Here is an 18,147-nt window from a genome sequence, read left to right on the forward strand (position 1 = left end):
GGAATTATATAGCACTAAATGTTTGCATTGGAAAAGAGAAGTCTCAATTCAATAATCTAAACTTAAGTCTAAAGAAACTAGAAAAAAGAATAAAGTAAACCCAATGCAAACAAAAAAGGAAATACTAAAGAGCAGAAATCAGTAAAATTAAAACAGAAAAACAATTTGAAAAATCAGTAACAAAAAGCTGCTTAAAGAAAAGATCAATAAAATTGACAAAACTCTAGTATAACTGACAAGAAAAAGAAAAGACACAAATACCAGTACCAACAATGAAACATGGGATATCACTACAGATCCTGCAGACAACAAAAGAATAATAAGAGAAAACTATGAACAACTATACACACATAAATTTGACAATCTAGATAAAATGGACCGTTCTTTTAAAGTATAAACTATCACAACTTGCCCAATATGAAACACATAATTTGAATAGCACAATTATTAAGAGAATTTAATTCACAATTAAAAAACCCAAAACAGAAGTCTTTAGACCCAGATAGCTTCACTGTAGAATTTTACCACACAGAAGAACACCAAATTTTATATGATCTCTTCTAGAAAATAGAATAGGAGGGAACTCATTTTACAAAGCCTGATATCAAACCAAAGACAGTGCAAACAAAAACAAAAACCAATACAATACTCTCAAGATTGTGGATGCAAAAATTCTTAACATAATATTAAGCACATGTAATTCAGCTACCTATAAATAGGATGAGTGCACTATGACCAAGTGGGGTTACTACAGAGATGCAAGGCTGATTTGGTATTCAAAAATCAATCAGTGTAATCAACCACACTAACAGCCTATAGAAGAAAAATGACATGATTATACAATTGATGTAGAAAAAAGATTTGACCAAAATGAACACCCAAATGTGAATAAAAATGTTCAGAAAACCAAGAACAGAAGGGACCTTTATCAACTTGATAAAGAATATTTGTACAAAAACCTACACCATCATCATACTTAATGGTGAAAGACTAAATACTTTTCCCTTAAGATTGAGAACAAACAAGGCTATTGTTCACTTTGATCACTGCTGACCAATACAGCACTGGAACTTCCACTTCTAGTTGTAAATCTAAGAAAAAATACACAAGACTTGTATGCTGAAAACCATAAAACATTAGTGAAAGTAATCAAATACTTAAATAAACCGAGATATATAATATTCATGGATTGGAAGAGTCTACATAGTAAAAATATCAATTCTTCCCAAATTAATATAGATATTTAATGTAATTTCCAAGAAAATCATCAGTGATTTTTTTCTGTTGGAGATATAGCAAGATTATTCTAAAATTTATGCAGAAAGGAAAGGAACTAGAATAACTAAAAGCAATTTTTGAAAAAAAAAAAAGTGAGAGAAATCACTTTTCCAGACTTCAAAATTTACTATACAGCTACAGTAATACAGATTGTGTGGTAGTGGTAAGGGGCTAGATGAAAAGAAAAAAATCAGTGGAATAGAACAGATACCCAGAATAGCCCCACATATGTACACCGAACTGATTTTGAAGAAAGATACAAAAGTAATTCAATGGTGGAAAGATAACCTTTTCATTAAATAGTGCTGGAGAAATTGGACCTCCACTTAAAAAAAAACAAAGCAAACAAAAAAACAACAACAACTAAATCTTGACCAAAGTCTCACACTAAAAATAAGAAAAAGGCCATAGGCTTTATAATGTAAAACTATAAACATTTTTAGAAAAAATAGGTGATAATCTTAAGGACCAAGGGCTTCATGAGGACTTCTTAGACATGACATCAAAAATACAACCCATACAGGAACCTGGGTAGCTCAGTCAGTTGAGCATCCGTCTCTTGGTTTGGGCCCAGGTCACAATCTCAGGGATGTAAGATTGAGCCCTGCACAGGGTCTGCCTGCTTGAGACTCTCTCCCTCTCCCCTTCTCTTCCCCATGCACTCTCTCTCTCTTTATCTCTAAAATAAACATATTAAAAATAAAAACAAAACAACCCATAAAAGAAAACATTGATAAATTGAACCTCATCAATAGTAAAACGTTATTCTATGAGAGAGACTCTATAAAAAGGATGAGAAAACAACTTACAGGGAGAAGGAAATATTTGCATACTACATATTCAATCAAGGATATCCAGAATAAAGAACTCTCGAAACTCAACATTTAAAAAGTGATCTGATTAGAACATAAAAAACAAAAGACAAAGAGACATTTCACTAGAGAATATATATGGATGGCAATAAGCCCATGAAAAGATGTTCAACATCACTAGCCATTAGGGAAATGCTAAGACCATGATGAAATAATACTATACATCTTGTAGAATAGCTCAAAACCAAAACCAAAAAAAAGGTTTGGATGCAAAGGCAAGGATGAGGATAAACTCAGTTTCCCCTAAGTGTTTGATGGGAACTAAATGGTACAGCCAGTCTGGAAAAGTTAGATAGTTTCTTAAAAAGCTACACAATTATTATGTGTCAGCAATTGGGCATTTATCTTAGAGAAATGAAAACTTCATCCATATAAAAGCCTTTATATGATTGTTCATAGCATCTTTATTTTTAATATCCAAAAGCTGCAAACAATGAAAATGCTCCCAATAGGTGAATAATTAAATAAATGATGGTACAACCACACCATGGAATGCTACTCAGCAAAAATAATAAATAAATAAATAAATAAATAAATAAATAAATAAATAAATAAAATAAAATAAAATAAATAAAAAAAAAACGATTGCACTATGAACATATGCAACAACTTAGATGGATCTTAGGGGTATTATAGTGATGAAAACAAAGTCAATATCAAAAGTGTATAATTCCATTTACATGATATTCCCAAAATGATAAAATTATAGAAGTGGATAACAGGTTAATGGTTGCCGGGAGTTAGGATTATAGGGAAGAGGTGTGGGCATAACTATAAAGAGGTGGCAAGAGTGGCTTCCCAGTGGTGATGGAACCCTTCCACACACTGACTGACATGGTCATCACACACATCTACATGGAATAAAGTGATAGAAAATGATACATGCACATTATATCAATATCAGTCTCCTGGTTTCAGTGCTGTAGGATAGTTATGCAAGATGCAACCACTGGGAGAAGCTAGGTGAAGGGTATGAGATTCCTCTGTACTATATTTGCAGCATTCTGTGAATCTGTAATTAATTCAAAATAAAAAGTTTTAAAAATAGTCAAATAAATCAAATAATTTATTATGTTGAACCCAAGAATATAGGATTAATGTAGTAGGGTGTCTTAAAGTTTCTTCTTTTTCTGTGTGCACAAACTTTATAATGTGAAATGTCTGCATTTCTTCCCACTACTACCCCAAACTTACTAACAAAAGTAGCTGACCCTCCTCCACATATGCCGCTTTTGTTGTCAAAATGAAAATGGAGTCAGAAGTTTACTAGCCTTCTATTGATGGCTGTTTTTTAAAATATTTTATTTATTTATTCATGAGACACAGAAAGAGAGAGAGAGGCAGAGACATAGGCAGTGGAAGAAGCAGGCTCCATGCAGGGAGCCCGATGTGGGACTAGATCCCGGGACTCCAGGATCACACCCTGGGCCGAAGGCGGCGCTAAACCGCTGAGCCACCCGCGCTGCCCTGATGGCTGTTTTAATGAGAAATAACATCTATCACTTTAGGATTGGCAGTGCCACCAGTGATGAGTAAAATGAGGCTCAGGAAGATGACTTACCCTTGCTATGATAGGATTGTTCAAAAGTAAGAGATCAGCAAAGAGCCCAGTTCTCCTATCACTCAACTCATGGCAATTAGCATTAAATTCATTTGTTTACAGAGAGTTAACTAGTACCAATAGATGCCTGTGTTTCAAGGAACTCTTCACTAAAAGGATATCTTGCAAATATATTCAAAGAAATTCAGTATTATCATTTTTATAACTAGTCAATACTAGTTGGTCCAAGGGTCCAGTAGAGGACCCCGATGTAATGATAAGAACACCAGAAATTTGCATGCTATCTAGCCCACTGGGTAAAGGGTGGCTTTAAAGGATGGTTCCTTTTAATAGATACGTACCGAACTAACTGTGCTCTTCCAGGTGAAACAGGTGGTCCTGACCTTTCAAGTCTTCCTCTATGTTTTTTCTCTTGAGTGTCTCTTAGTAAGCTTTTGTGCCTAAAAATATATTAACATTTTAAAATTAACTTATTGTGGATTGATAGGAAATTAAAAATAGAAATGTACCTAAAGATTTCATCATTTTCATGCACCCGTGTGACATGTTTTCCTAATACAGAAAATAACTGTATGAGTTCCAGCCTCATCTGACACCTGGGATGTCCCTTCAGTCTTTCAGGCACATTTTGGCCAGTATTTCTTTTATAAGGACCAAGTACTAGGAACTGTCACTCTGCAGGCCCCTTCACTCGGAGCCTTCTACTCTGGGCACATCCTGCCCTGGGTGAAAGTTGCCTGGTTACTTCCCTTCCCCACCCGACTCTGCCACAGGGCCTGGATCTGGTTTTCCAGGGATTCCCAGGTTTAGCGTGGTCCTTGGCACATAGTGGGTTTTCATTACATAGTGGCTAGGTAAACTCATAACTGAAAAATGCCAGGACGTGGGAAGAGTGGTATTTTAAGATTCACCTTCCAGCATAACAGAGCAGCCTGTGTATTTGTCATTTTCATACTCCTTCAGATAGGAGTCACAGAGATCAAACACCTCAAAATTGATGAGAATTAGAGGAACAAGAGCATCTCCTTTTTCCCCAGGACTCCTTCCATCTGCTCTCTGGGTTTGCTGGCAACATGTACTCACTCCGTGGTTCTCAGAATCCCTGCAAGTGAGGGTCCCCTGTGACCAGCTGGGAGCCACTTCTTGCTTTACCCAATCGGGGACCGCATGGAACATTAAAAATAGGCTGAAATTTGTAAGCTATATGCTAATTTAAAAAGTGTCCTTGGCATCTCCGACTGCCGGCTTTTATGAAACACAGGGCCTTAATCTGTGCTTAGGTACCTATTTATAGACGTCCTTAAGTGGAACTCGTTTTGTATGTCAGACATTCTTTAAATTAGTGTCTGCTTCACTTAAGCCTGTTAATATTTTGGAGGCTCTAGCCTTTCTGTGGTATTTACTTAAAGTTCTGTTAATAGATAAGATGCTGTCTCTATCAAGATTTCCCTGATTCACTTCACATAATTTTAATCATTCTAAATTCACCTAGCACTTAACTTCTTCAGGTCCCTACCACTGCGTTTACATTGCCCGTGAGATTCCTCCATGTCTTTTATCATCTTTTTCACGTGATATTAGCCCTGACCTACCAATTGAGTCAATGGTGCTCTTGCCTTCCCTTCTGGTGCCCACACATAAGCCGTATTCACGCCAAATACTTCTACTTGGAATATGAAGAGCAGGGAGGGACTGACTTGTATTATGGAGGGACATGTCAACATCTACTCTGGACTTTCTCCCATGACATAAACTAACAACTAGGCAAATGTGGTTACTGAGGATGTATCAGAGAAGCCCTCATGCAAATTTCTACATACTTTTTGAAATCAACAGTGGCCTTCCAGTTTAAAGTTGGCTCTAATCTCTTGGTCATTTGAAACTTCCCGAAGTTAATTTGGTTCTTCTCTAGTATATTCTTGCTTGAAGCAAGAAAAGCTTTAGGAAGGGCGTCTGCTTCTTCCTTCTTAGGTACCTCCTTAGGCTCTTCATTTTCTTTTTTCCATTCTTCAGTGAATCTAATATCCTTTATGTACAAAAAAAACAGTAATTTTTACAATGACATCACTTCTGAATTGTTTTGTGCTATCTGAAAATTAAAAAGTGATAACTTCAGAAAATGAAGTCTCTGATGCCTCTAACTTGTGTTGCTTAGTGACACACACTAGAGAAGGGCCACTTCAGGACTCAGGTCTCTACTGGAGTGACGTTGCCAGAAATGTGATGTTCCTAAGCTCCCCTCCCCACTGCAGCACACACAGATACAACAGCAGGGTTAGACCTACTCACTCCTCACTACTGCCAGACAGATCTAAACTCAAGGGCTGCCTGGGTGGTTCAGTGGTTGAGTGTCTGTCTTTGGCTCAGGGTGTGATCCTGGGGTCCCAGGATTGAGTTCCACATCAGGCTCCCCGCAAGGGGCCTGCTTCTCCCTCTGCCTATGTCTCTGCCTCTCTCTGTGTGTCTTTCATGAATAAATAAAATCTTTTAAAAAAATATCTAAACTCAGATGCTATATTGACTGGGACACATCATGTATAAATTTCTGAAACAAAGGATTAAAAGCATATTTTGCAGTTAGCCAGAGATAAAAGACACATGACAGAGGAAGTCATTATATTTAAAAGACACATGACAGAGGAAGAAATATAATTATTAAAAAAGACTTATCAGAAACAATGCAAGCCAAAGGAAAAGAGAATGACATCTTTAAAATATTTTTTTTAAAAAAGACCTGCCAACCCAAAATTCTAAATAGAGATTAAAAAAAAAAAAAAGCTTTCAAAAATAAGGGCAAAATAAAGACTTTCATAGATGATCAAAACCAGAGAATTCTTGTTCACTTCCGGAAGGCCTGTGCTAAAGAAATGGCGATGAAGTTCTTCATTCAGAAGGAATAACATACCAGAAAGAGGACTATACCACATCTATACAAAGAAATGAAAATCTGTAGAAATGGTAAAAATATAAAAGACTCCTCATATTATTTTTAATCATTCTAAAATGTAATTGATTCTCTAATGTAAAAATAGTATCGTTGTGTTGAGGGGTTAATAGCATACAAAAGTAAAATGCATGACAATAGTGCCAAGGGTAGGGAGAGGCACTGAAGGTTACTGTGGTAAGTTCTTAAAGTCTTTGTGAAATGGTAAGACAGTATTTAAAGGTGGGTAGGATAAATTAGAGATATACATTATGAGCCCTAGGGCAGTCACCATGAAACTTTTAAGAAGCATAACTGACAAAAAGCGTAAATAAAACAATCATTTTTAAAGGCTCAATTAATACAAAAAGGGCAGGAAAAGAGAGAAAAAATAACAAAGAACAAATGAGACAAAAAAGAAACAAGTAGCAAATTAGTAAATTTAAATTCAAATCAATCCCTAGTTACATTAAATAAAAATGATTTAAAACTTCAGTTAAAAGAAACTGGATTGAATTGGATGAAAAAGGTATTTAAAAACCCACTTTCCATACGACCAATAATCAAAAAATGCAGGAATGGTTACATTAAAATCAAACAAAATGGACTTAAAAACAAAATATTATCAGACCTAAAAAGGGAGACACATAATGACAGTCAACACAACTCTTATTGTATATTCACCAAACAACAGAACTTCAAAGTACATTTAGAAAAAAATGTAACTACAAAGAAAAATAGATAAGCCCACAATTATGAGACTTCAAAAACTCCTCTTTCAGTAATCAATAAAATAAGCACACAAAAATTAATAATATAGAGAACTGAGCAATACTATCAATTACATTGACAAAACTGACAATTATAGAACATACTACCCAATGGCAGCAGGACACATACTCCTCTCGAACAAAAAAGAAATCACCAAAATTGACCACATTTTGGTCCATAAAACAAACATCTACAAAGCTAAAAGGACTAAAATCATATGAAAAAAAAAAAAAAAAAAACCTTCTCTTAATTCAATGGAATTAAACCAGAAACCAGTAAAAGAAAGATAACTAGAAAATCTTCAGATATATTAATGTGCCTGAAAACATATCAAAATCTATGGGATGTAGTTCATGTAGTGTTCATATAGAAATTTACAGAATAAAACTTTATAGTAGAAAAAATAAAGGTCTCAAATGAATGGCTAAACTTCCAAATTAAGAGATTAAATAAGAGCAAATTAAACCCAAAAAAATCAGAAGGAAAATAAAATCATCAAGAGCAGAAATCAAATAAAAAGGAAAGCAGCCAAAAAAATCAATGAAACAAATAACTGTTCTTTAAATAAAATCAACCACTTCTTTCCAGATTAATCAAGAATAAAAAGAGAGAAGACTCAAATGATCCATATCAGAATTGAAAGAGCAGTCATCACAAAAGATCTTCCAGACATTAAAGGATAATAATGGAATGCCATACTTGATGCCAATAAATTAGATAAGTTGGATAAAATGTAAGAATTCACTGAAACACACAAACTACCAAGGCTCAAGAAGAAGAAACTGGACTAGCTCTATATCTATTAAAGAAATCAAATTCTCAATATAAAAACATTCCAATAAAGAAAGCTACAGGCACAGATGGCTTCACTGGTGAATTGTATCAAATATTTAAGAAAGGAATAATATCTAATTTGTATGAAGAATTCTAGAAAGAAGAAAAGTAAGTGAATATTTCCCAATTCATTTTCTGAGGCCACATTACCCAGCTACCAACACCAGATAAAGATGTTAAAAAATAACTACTAACCCATACCTTTCATGATTATAGATGCAAATATCCTCAGTAAAATACTATCAAATTTCATCCAGTAATGTCAAATAGGGTAAGACATAATGATGAATTGGGATTTACTCCAGAATTACTCAAAAAAGTCATCAACAGACAAAAGAAGGATAATCGTGCAATCATCTCAAGAAATGCAATAAAATCACCACCTCAAAGCAGCAATGGGCTCATCTCCCATGGGTTAAGTGGAGGCCCCATGGGAAGCATGTAAGAAGGCACTCTCCCTATCAGCCAAGGTAGCGTCAGCAGAGGCTTCATAGGAACTGAACTTCCACCCCTGTCCAATGGTAATGAAGCATACTATTCCACCAGAGTTGTCAATGGAAAGTGAAGAACTCAGATCTTGCAGGACCTCCAGACTCCACCAGCAAAGTACCAGAGAAGGCCTGCTAAAACAAAAGATCTAAATAAAATCCATAGTTTCACAACATAATGCCCCAAATGTCCAAGACAATAAAAGATCATTCATCCTACCAAGAACCAGAAAGATCACAACTTGAATGAGAAAGGATAATGTAGGAATAATGTTTATACCAAGATGAAATAGATGTTGGAATAATTTGATATGAATTTAAAGCTGCCATCATAAAAATGCTTCAGTGAGCAATTTTCAAGACTTAAAACAAACTAAAAAGCCTCAACAAGTAAATAAAAGACATGAAGAAGAACCAAAAAGAAATTTTTTTATTTTATTTTTATTTATTTTTTTTTATTATTTTTTTTCAAAAAGAAATTTTGAAACTGAAATTTATGAACCAAAAAAAAAAAAAAAAAAAAACCTCACTGGATAGGCCTAACAATATGATGGAGAGGACAGAGGGGAAGAATCCATGACCTTCCATGAAATTACTCAGTATGAATAAAGAAGGGAAAATTCATTGCAAAAAAAAATGATAGAACCTCAAGATCTGTGAGGCCACAACAAAAATTCCAAAATTCATGTCATCAGAGTAACAGAAAGAGAAGAGGAAGGGAGTCAGACTAAAAATGTATTCTAACAAGATTTGAAATTTTCTCAAACTTGGAAAAAGACATAAATCTAAGATTCAAGAAGCTGAGGAAACCCTAAACAAACAAACAAAGTTATCCATGCCAAGACACACACACAAAAATCAAACTCGACAAACTAAAGACAAGGAAAATTCTTAACAGCCATGAGACATAAACAATATTTTGCTTTTAAGAGGAAAACAATTAAAATAATAACAGATAATCATGGAAGCCAGAAGAAACATTTTTTAAACACTGGAAGTAAAGAATTGTCAGCCTGGGATACTATATCCAGTGAAAATATTCCTTCAGAAATGAAGGGGAGGTCAAGAAATTCTCAGATGAGGGAAAATGAAGAGAAGCTGTCATCAACAAACTTAACCTAAAAGAGTAAGTTCTTAAACAGAAAGACTATGATAAAAGAAGAAACTTGCAACAGCAAAAAAAGAAAAACAATGGAAAAGAATAAAAGTGTAGGTAAATACAAAAGACATTCATTCTGCTTTTGAGTTTTTTAAATGAAGTTTGATGTTTGAAGCAAAACATAATGCTGTCTTATACAGTTAGCAATGAATATGGAGGAAATAAAGACAATTACAAATGAGAGAGGTAAAGGGACTTAAAAGAAGATACTTTTTTTTTTTTTTGGTTACTAAAATTGTATTTATTTTTTCAGTCCCATCAGTGTAATAGTATTATAGCTTTTGCAAGAAGTTTATGTTGAAAGAGAAATGACATAAATTCTCATAGTATATTTGTAAAGAAAGACTATGCTGACAGTTTTTTTGTGTGACATCTCAGGGAGTTGCAAGGGATTAAGTCATACACAATTATTGTTTGAAGGCGACATGGTTTCTGTACTTTGCTCAAACTGGTATAATGTCAAATAGTAGATTATAATTGATTACATAGGTATATATGGTACAATACTCATAGTAACCACAAACATGCAAAATCTTTACAAAGAGGTACATTCAAAACACTATGGATAGAGGAGCAAGATGGCGGAAGAGTAGGGTCTCCAAATCACCTGTCTCCACCAAACTACCTAGAAAACCTTCCAATCATCCTGAAAATCTATGAATTCGGCCTGAGATTTAAAGAGAGACCAGCTGGAATGCAACAGTGAGAAGAGTTCGCGCTTCTATCAAGGTAGGAAGACGGGGAAAAAGAAATAAAGAAACAAAGGCCTCCAAGGGGGAGGGGCCCCGCGAGGAGCCGGGCTGAGGCCGGGGCAGGTGTCCCCAGGACAGGAGAGCCCCGTCCCGGAGGAGCAGGAGCTGCACCGACCTTCCCGGGGGAAAGGGGCTCCAGGGGGTGGAGCAGGACCCAGGAGGGCGGGGATGCCCTCGGGTTCCCCGGGACAGGAACAGAGCAACTGCGCACCCAGGAGAGTGCGCCGAGCTCCCTAAGGGCTGCAGCGCGCACGGTGGGACCCGGCGGGACCGGAGCAGCCAGGAGGGGCTCGGGCGGCGGCTCCGCGGAGGGGGCTGCGGGGCGGGAGCAGCTCGGAGGGGCTCGGGCAGAGGAAGAGGCTCCGTGCGGAGGGGGCTGCGCGGTTCCAAGAGCAGCTCGGAGGGGCTCGGGCGGCAGCTCCGGGGAGGGGGCTGCGCAGCCCAGGAGCTCGAATCCAACAGCGCAGGCACCGGAGCACAGGGCGCCGGGACACAGCCCAGGATCCGGCCTCCCCCGGGACAGGCAGAGGCCGGGAGGGCCCAGGACAGCGAGGACGCTCCTGCCCCGAATGAGCAGATCAGCGGCCCCGCCCCGGAGCCTCCAGGCCCTGCAGACGGAGTTCCTGCCAGAGCTGAATCCAAGTTTCCAGAGCTGCCCCGCCACTGGGGCTGTTCCTCCTGCGGCCTCACGGGGTAAACAACCCCCACTGAGCCCTGCACCAGGCAGGGGCACAGCAGCTCCCCCAACTGCTAACACCTGAAAATCAGCACAACAGGCCCCTCCCCCAGAACACCAGCTAGACGGACAACTTCCAGGAGAAGCCAAGGGACTTAAAGTACACAGAATCAGAAGATACTCCCCTGTGGTTCTTTTTTTGTTTTTTGTTTTGTTTTTGTTTTGTTTTGCTTTTTGATTTGTTTCCTTCCCCCACCCCCTTTTTTTCTCCTTTCTTTTTCTTTCTCTTTTTCTTCCTTTTTTTTTTCGTTTTTTTTCTTACCTTTTTTTTCTTTCTCTTTTCTTTCCTTCTTTCTCTCCTCTCTTTTTCTCTTTTACCCAATACAACTTGCTTTTGGCCACTCTGCACTGAGCAAACTGACTAGAAGGAAAACCTCACCTCAAAAGAAAGAATCAGAAACAGTCCTCTCTCCCACAGAGTTACAAAATCTGGATGACAATTCAATGTCAGAAAGCCAATTCAGAAGCACTATTATACACCTACTGGTGGGTCTAGAAAAAAGTATAAAGGACTCAAGAGACTTCATGACTGCAGAATTTAGAGCTAATCAGGCAGAAATTAAAAATCAATTGAATGAGATGCAATCCAAACTAGAAGTCCTAACGATGAGGGTTAACGAGGTGGAAGAACGAGTGAGTGACATAGAAGACAAGTTGATAGCAAAGAGGGAAACTGAGGAAAAAAGAGACAAACAATTAAAAGACCATGAAGATAGATTAAGGGAAATAAACGACAGCCTGAGGAAGAAAAACCTACGTTTAATTGGGGTTCCCGAGGGCGCCGAAAGGGACAGAGGGCCAGAATATGTATTTGAACAAATTCTAGCTGAAAACTTTCCTAATCTGGGAAGGGAAACAGGCATTCAGATCCAGGAAATAGAGAGATCCCCCCCTAAAATCAATAAAAACCGTTCAACACCTCGACATTTAATTGTGAAGCTTGCAAATTCCAAAGATAAAGAGAAGATCCTTAAAGCAGCAAGAGACAAGAAATCCCTGACTTTTATGGGGAGGAGTATTAGGGTAACAGCAGACCTCTCCACAGAGACCTGGCAGGCCAGAAAGGGCTGGCAGGATATATTCAGGGTCCTAAATGAGAAGAACATGCAACCAAGAATACTTTATCCGGCAAGGCTCTCATTCAAAATGGAAGGAGAGATAAAGAGCTTCCAAGACAGGCAGCAACTAAAAGAATATGTGACCTCCAAACCAGCTCTGCAAGAAATTTTAAGGGGGACTCTTAAAATTCCCCTTTAAGAAGAAGTTCAGTGGAACAGTCCACAAAAACAAAGACTGAATAGATATCATGATGACACTAAACTCATATCTCTCAATAGTAACTCTGAATGTGAACGGGCTTAATGACCCCATCAAAAGGCGCAGGGTTTCAGACTGGATAAAAAAGCAGGACCCATCTATTTGCTGTCTACAAGAGACTCATTTTAGACAGAAGGACACCTACAGCCTGAAAATAAAAGGTTGGAGAACCATTTACCATTCGAATGGTCCTCAAAAGAAAGCAGGGGTAGCCATCCTTATATCAGATAAACTAAAATTTACCCCAAAGACTGTAGTGAGAGATGAAGAGGGACACTATATCATACTTAAAGGATCTATTCAACAAGAGGACTTAACAATCCTCAATATATATGCTCCGAATGTGGGAGCTGCCAAATATATACATCAATTATTAACCAAAGTGAAGAAATACTTAGATAATAATACACTTATACTTGGTGACTTCAATCTAGCTCTTTCTATACTCGATAGGTCTTCTAAGCACAACATCTCCAAAGAAACGAGAGCTTTAAATGATACACTGGACCAGATGGATTTCACAGATATCTACAGAACTTTACATCCAAACTCAACTGAATACACATTCTTCTCAAGCGCACATGGAACTTTCTCCAGAATAGACCACATATTGGGTCACAAATCGGGTCTGAACCGATACCAAAAGATTGGGATTGTCCCCTGCATATTCTCGGACCATAATGCCATGAAATTAGAACTAAATCACAACAAGAAGTTTGGAAGGACCTCAAACACATGGAGGTTAAGGACCATCCTGCTAAAAGATAAAAGGGTCAACCAGGAAATTAAGGAAGAATTAAAAAGATTCATGGAAACTAATGAGAATGAAGATACAACCGTTCAAAATCTTTGGGATGCAGCAAAAGCAGTCCTAAGGGGGAAATACATCGCAATACAAGCATCCATTCAAAAACTGGAAAGAACTCAAATACAAAAGCTAACCTTACACATAAAGGAGCTAGAGAAAAAACAGCAAATACATCCTACACCCAAGAGAAGAAGGGAGCTAATAAAGATTCGAGCAGAACTCAACGAAATCGAGACCAGAAGAACTGTGGAACAGATCAACAGAACCAGGAGTTGGTTCTTTGAAAGAATTAATAAGATAGATAAACCATTAGCCAGCCTTATTAAAAAGAAGAGAGAGAAGACTCCAATTAATAAAATCATGAATGAGAAAGGAGAGATCACTACCAACACCAAGGAAATACAAACGATTTTAAAAACATATTATGAACAGCTATACGCCAATAAATTAGGCAATCTAGAAGAAATGGACGCATTCCTGGAAAGCCACAAACTACCAAAACTGGAACAGGAAGAAATAGAAAACCTGAACAGGCCAATAACCAGGGAGGAAATTGAAGCAGTCATCAAAAACCTCCCAAGACACAAGAGTCCAGGGCCAGATGGCTTCCCAGGGGAATTTTATCAAACGTTTAAAGAAGAAACCATACCTATTCTCCTAAAGCTGTTTGGAAAGATAGAAAGAGATGGAGTACTTCCAAATTCGTTCTATGAAGCCAGCATCACCTTAATTCCAAAGCCAGACAAAGACCCCGCCAAAAAGGAGAATTACAGACCAATATCCCTGATGAACATGGATGCAAAAATTCTCAACAAGATACTGGCCAATAGGATCCAAGAGTACATTAAGAAAATGATTCACCATGACCAAGTAGGATTTATCCCTGGGACACAAGGCTGGTTCAACACCCGTAAAACAATCAATGTGATTCATCATATCAGCAAGAGAAAAAACAAGAACCATATGATCCTCTCATTGGATGCAGAGAAAGCATTTGACAAAATACAGCATCCATTCCTGATCAAAACTCTTCAGAGTGTAGGGATAGAGGGAACATTCCTCGACATCTTAAAAGCCATCTATGAAAAGCCCACAGCAAATATCATTCTCAATGGGGAAGCACTGGGAGCCTTTCCCCTAAGATCAGGAACAAGACAGGGATGTCCACTCTCACCACTGCTGTTCAACATAGTACTGGAAGTCCTAGCCTCAGCAATCAGAAAACAAAAAGACATTAAAGGCATTCAAATTGGCAAGGAAGAAGTCAAACTCTCCCTCTTCGCCGATGACATGATACTCTACATAGAAAACCCAAAAGTCTCCACCCCAAGATTGCTAGAACTCCTACAGCAATTTGGTAGCGTGGCAGGATACAAAATCAATGCCCAGAAGTCAGTGGCATTTCTATACACTAACAATGAGACTGAAGAAAGAGAAATGAAGGAGTCAATCCCATTTACAATTGCAACCAAAAGCATAAGATACCTAGGAATAAACCTCACCAAAGATGTAAAGGATCTATACCCTCAAAACTATAGAACACTTCTGAAAGAAATTGAGGAAGACACAAAGAGATGGAAAAATATTCCATGCTCATGGATTGGCAGAATTAATATTGTGAAAATGTCAATGTTACCCAGGGCAATAACACGTTTAATGCAATCCCTATCAAAATACCATGGACTTTCTTCAGAGAGTTAGAACAAATTATTTTAAGATTTGTGTGGAATCAGAAAAGACCCCGAATAGCCAGGGGAATTTTAAAAAAGAAAACCATATCTGGGGGCATCACAATGCCAGATTTCAGGTTGTACTACAAAGCCGTGGTCATCAAGACAGTGTGGTACTGGCACAAAAACAGACACATAGATCAGTGGAACAGAATAGAGAATCCAGAAGTGGACCCTGAACTTTATGGGCAACTAATATTCGATAAAGGAGGAAAGACTATCCATTGGAAGAAAGACAGTCTCTTCAATAAATGGTGCTGGGAAAATTGGACATCCACATGCAGAAGAATGAAACTAGACCACTCTCTTGCACCAGACACAAAGATAAACTCAAAATGGATGAAAGATCTAAATGTGAGACAAGATTCCATCAGAATCCTAGAGAAGAACACAGGCAACACCCTTTTTGAACTCGGCCATAGTAACTTCTTGCAAGATACATCCACGAAGGCAAGAGAAACAAAAGCAAAAATGAACTATTGGGACTTCATCAAGATAAGAAGCTTTTGCACAGCAAAGGATACAGTCAACAAAACTCAAAGACAACCTACAGAATGGGAGAAGATATTTGCAAATGACATATCAGATAAAGGGCTAGTTTCCAAGATCTATAAAGAACTTCTCAAACTCAACACCAAAGAAACAAACAATCCAATCATGAAATGGGCAAAAGACATGAACAGAAATCTCACAGAGGAAGACATAGACATGGCCAACATGCATATGAGAAAATGCTCTGCATCACTTGCCATCAGGGAAATACAAATCAAAACTACAATGAGATACCACCTCACACCAGTGAGAATGGGGAAAATTAACAAGGCAGGAAACAACAAATGTTGGAGAGGATGTGGAGAAAAGGGAACCCTCTTACACTGTTGGTGGGAATGTGAACTGGTGCAGCCACTCTGGAAACCTGTGTGGAGGTTCCTCAAACAGTTAAAAATATACCTGCCCTACGACCCAGCAATTGCACTGTTGGGGATTTACCCCAAAGATACAAATGCAATGAAACGCCGGGACACCTGCACCCCGATGTTTCTAGCAGCAATGGCCACGATAGCCAAACTGTGGAAGGAGCCTCGGTGTCCATCGAAAGATGAATGGATAAAGAAGATGTGGTTTATGTATACAATGGAATATTACTCAGCTATTAGAAATGACAAATACCCACCATTTGCTTCAACGTGGATGGAACTGGAGGGTATTATGCTGAGTGAAGTAAGTCAGTCGGAGAAGGACAAACATTATATGTTCTCATTCATTTGGGGAATATAAATAATAGTGAAAGGGAATATAAGGGAAGGGAGAAGAAATGTGTGGGAAATATCAGAAAGGGAGACAGAACGTAAAGATTGCTAACTCTGGGAAATGAACTAGGGGTGGTAGAAGGGGAGGAGGGCGGGGGGTGGGAGTGAATGGGTGACGGGCACTGGGTGTTATTCTGTATGTTAGTAAATTGAACACCAATAAAAAAAAAACACTATGGATAAATCAAAATAGAATTCTAAAAAATGTTCAAGTAATCTGCAGAAACCACAGGAAAAAGAAAACAAAAATGAAAACTAGGAGGAACACAAAATAAAAGTAAAGTGGCAAGCGTAAGCTCTAACGTATCAATAATTAAATGGATATTATCTAAACACATCAGTAGATACATCAATTGAGTTACACAAATTTATTTTTAAAATGACTCAAGTATCTGCTGTTTACAAGAAACTCACTTCAAATATAACAATATATGTAGCATGAAAGTAATAGGAAAGATGGGTGCTGGGTGGCTCAGTCGGTTAAGCATCTGCCTTCAGCTCAGGTCATGCTCACAGGGTCCTGGGATAGAGCCCCACATTGGGCTCCCTGCTCAGCTGGGAGTCTGCTTCTCCCTCTGCCCCTCCCCCCGCTTGTACTCTCTCACTCACTTTCTCTGTCTAAAATAAATAAATAAAATCTTTAAAAAATTATATTAAAAAAGAAAATAATAGGAAAGAAAGATATAACATGCAAACAATGGTTAAAAGAAAGCAGGAGTGGCTATAAATGTATCCAATTAAGTAGACTTCAGCAAAAGGAAAATCATGAAGGACAGAGAGGGACATTACATGATGATAAAATGATCAATCAAGAAGATATAGCAATATTAAATGCATATACAGAGCTTCAAATACAAAAACAGAACTAAGAGAAAAATTAGACAAATCCATAATTATAGTTGAATACTTCAAAACTTCTCTCTCAACAACTGATAGAAAATCAGCAAGAATATGAAAGAACTTAGCACCAAAAACCACATGATTTTTTACACAAGGTAAAAAGAAGAGAAGAAATAATAAATACCAAAGTGAAGTAGAAAAAAACACACAGAGAAAAATCAATGAAACTAAAAGCTAAGTCTCTGAGGAAACAGAAAATCAAGAGACCTCTACCCAGATGAGTCAAGAAAAAATAAAACACCAATGACCAATATTAGAAGTGAGAGAGGTAACAATAGCTACATAGTCTACAGACATTAAAAGATGAATAAAAGAATAACCATAAACAAGTTTACACCAATACATGTGACATAGATGAAATGGACAATTTCCTTTAAAGACAATCTACCAGGGTGCCTGGCTGGCTCAGTCAGTAGAGCACGCAGCTCTTGATCTTGGGGTTGAAAGTCTGGGGATAGAGATTGGGATAGAGATTATTTAAATTAAAAAATAAAATGGCAAAAGGTTATGTATACTTTACATATATATATGTATACATATATAAAGTATATGTATACTTTACTCCAACAGAATCATTTTTTAAATAAGTAAAAAAAAATAAAGATTACCATAACTTCCTCAAGAAGAAACAGATAACCAGCCTGGCCCAAACTAGTAAAGACACTGAAATCTGTTGTTTAACAACTTACCTACAAAGGACACTCCAGG

At 37.6% G+C, this 18,147-nt stretch overlaps 1 long non-coding RNA gene across 1 annotated transcript; it reads right to left on the reverse strand.

The window, feature by feature from the left end:
• Positions 1–2,895: 2,895 nt before the first annotated feature.
• Positions 2,896–5,767, reverse strand: LOC144310074 (uncharacterized). Its single transcript, XR_013375811.1, has 3 exons — positions 5,532–5,767; positions 4,053–4,151; positions 2,896–3,162 (listed from the first exon to the last, which is right to left on the reverse strand). It is a non-coding gene; the product is annotated as an uncharacterized LOC144310074 (long non-coding RNA).
• Positions 5,768–18,147: the final 12,380 nt, after the last annotated feature.

The sequence above is a fragment of the Canis aureus genome, unplaced genomic scaffold, assembly GCF_053574225.1.
Source record: "Canis aureus isolate CA01 unplaced genomic scaffold, VMU_Caureus_v.1.0 ptg000392l_RagTag, whole genome shotgun sequence".
Classification (NCBI taxonomy): Eukaryota; Metazoa; Chordata; class Mammalia; order Carnivora; family Canidae; genus Canis; species Canis aureus.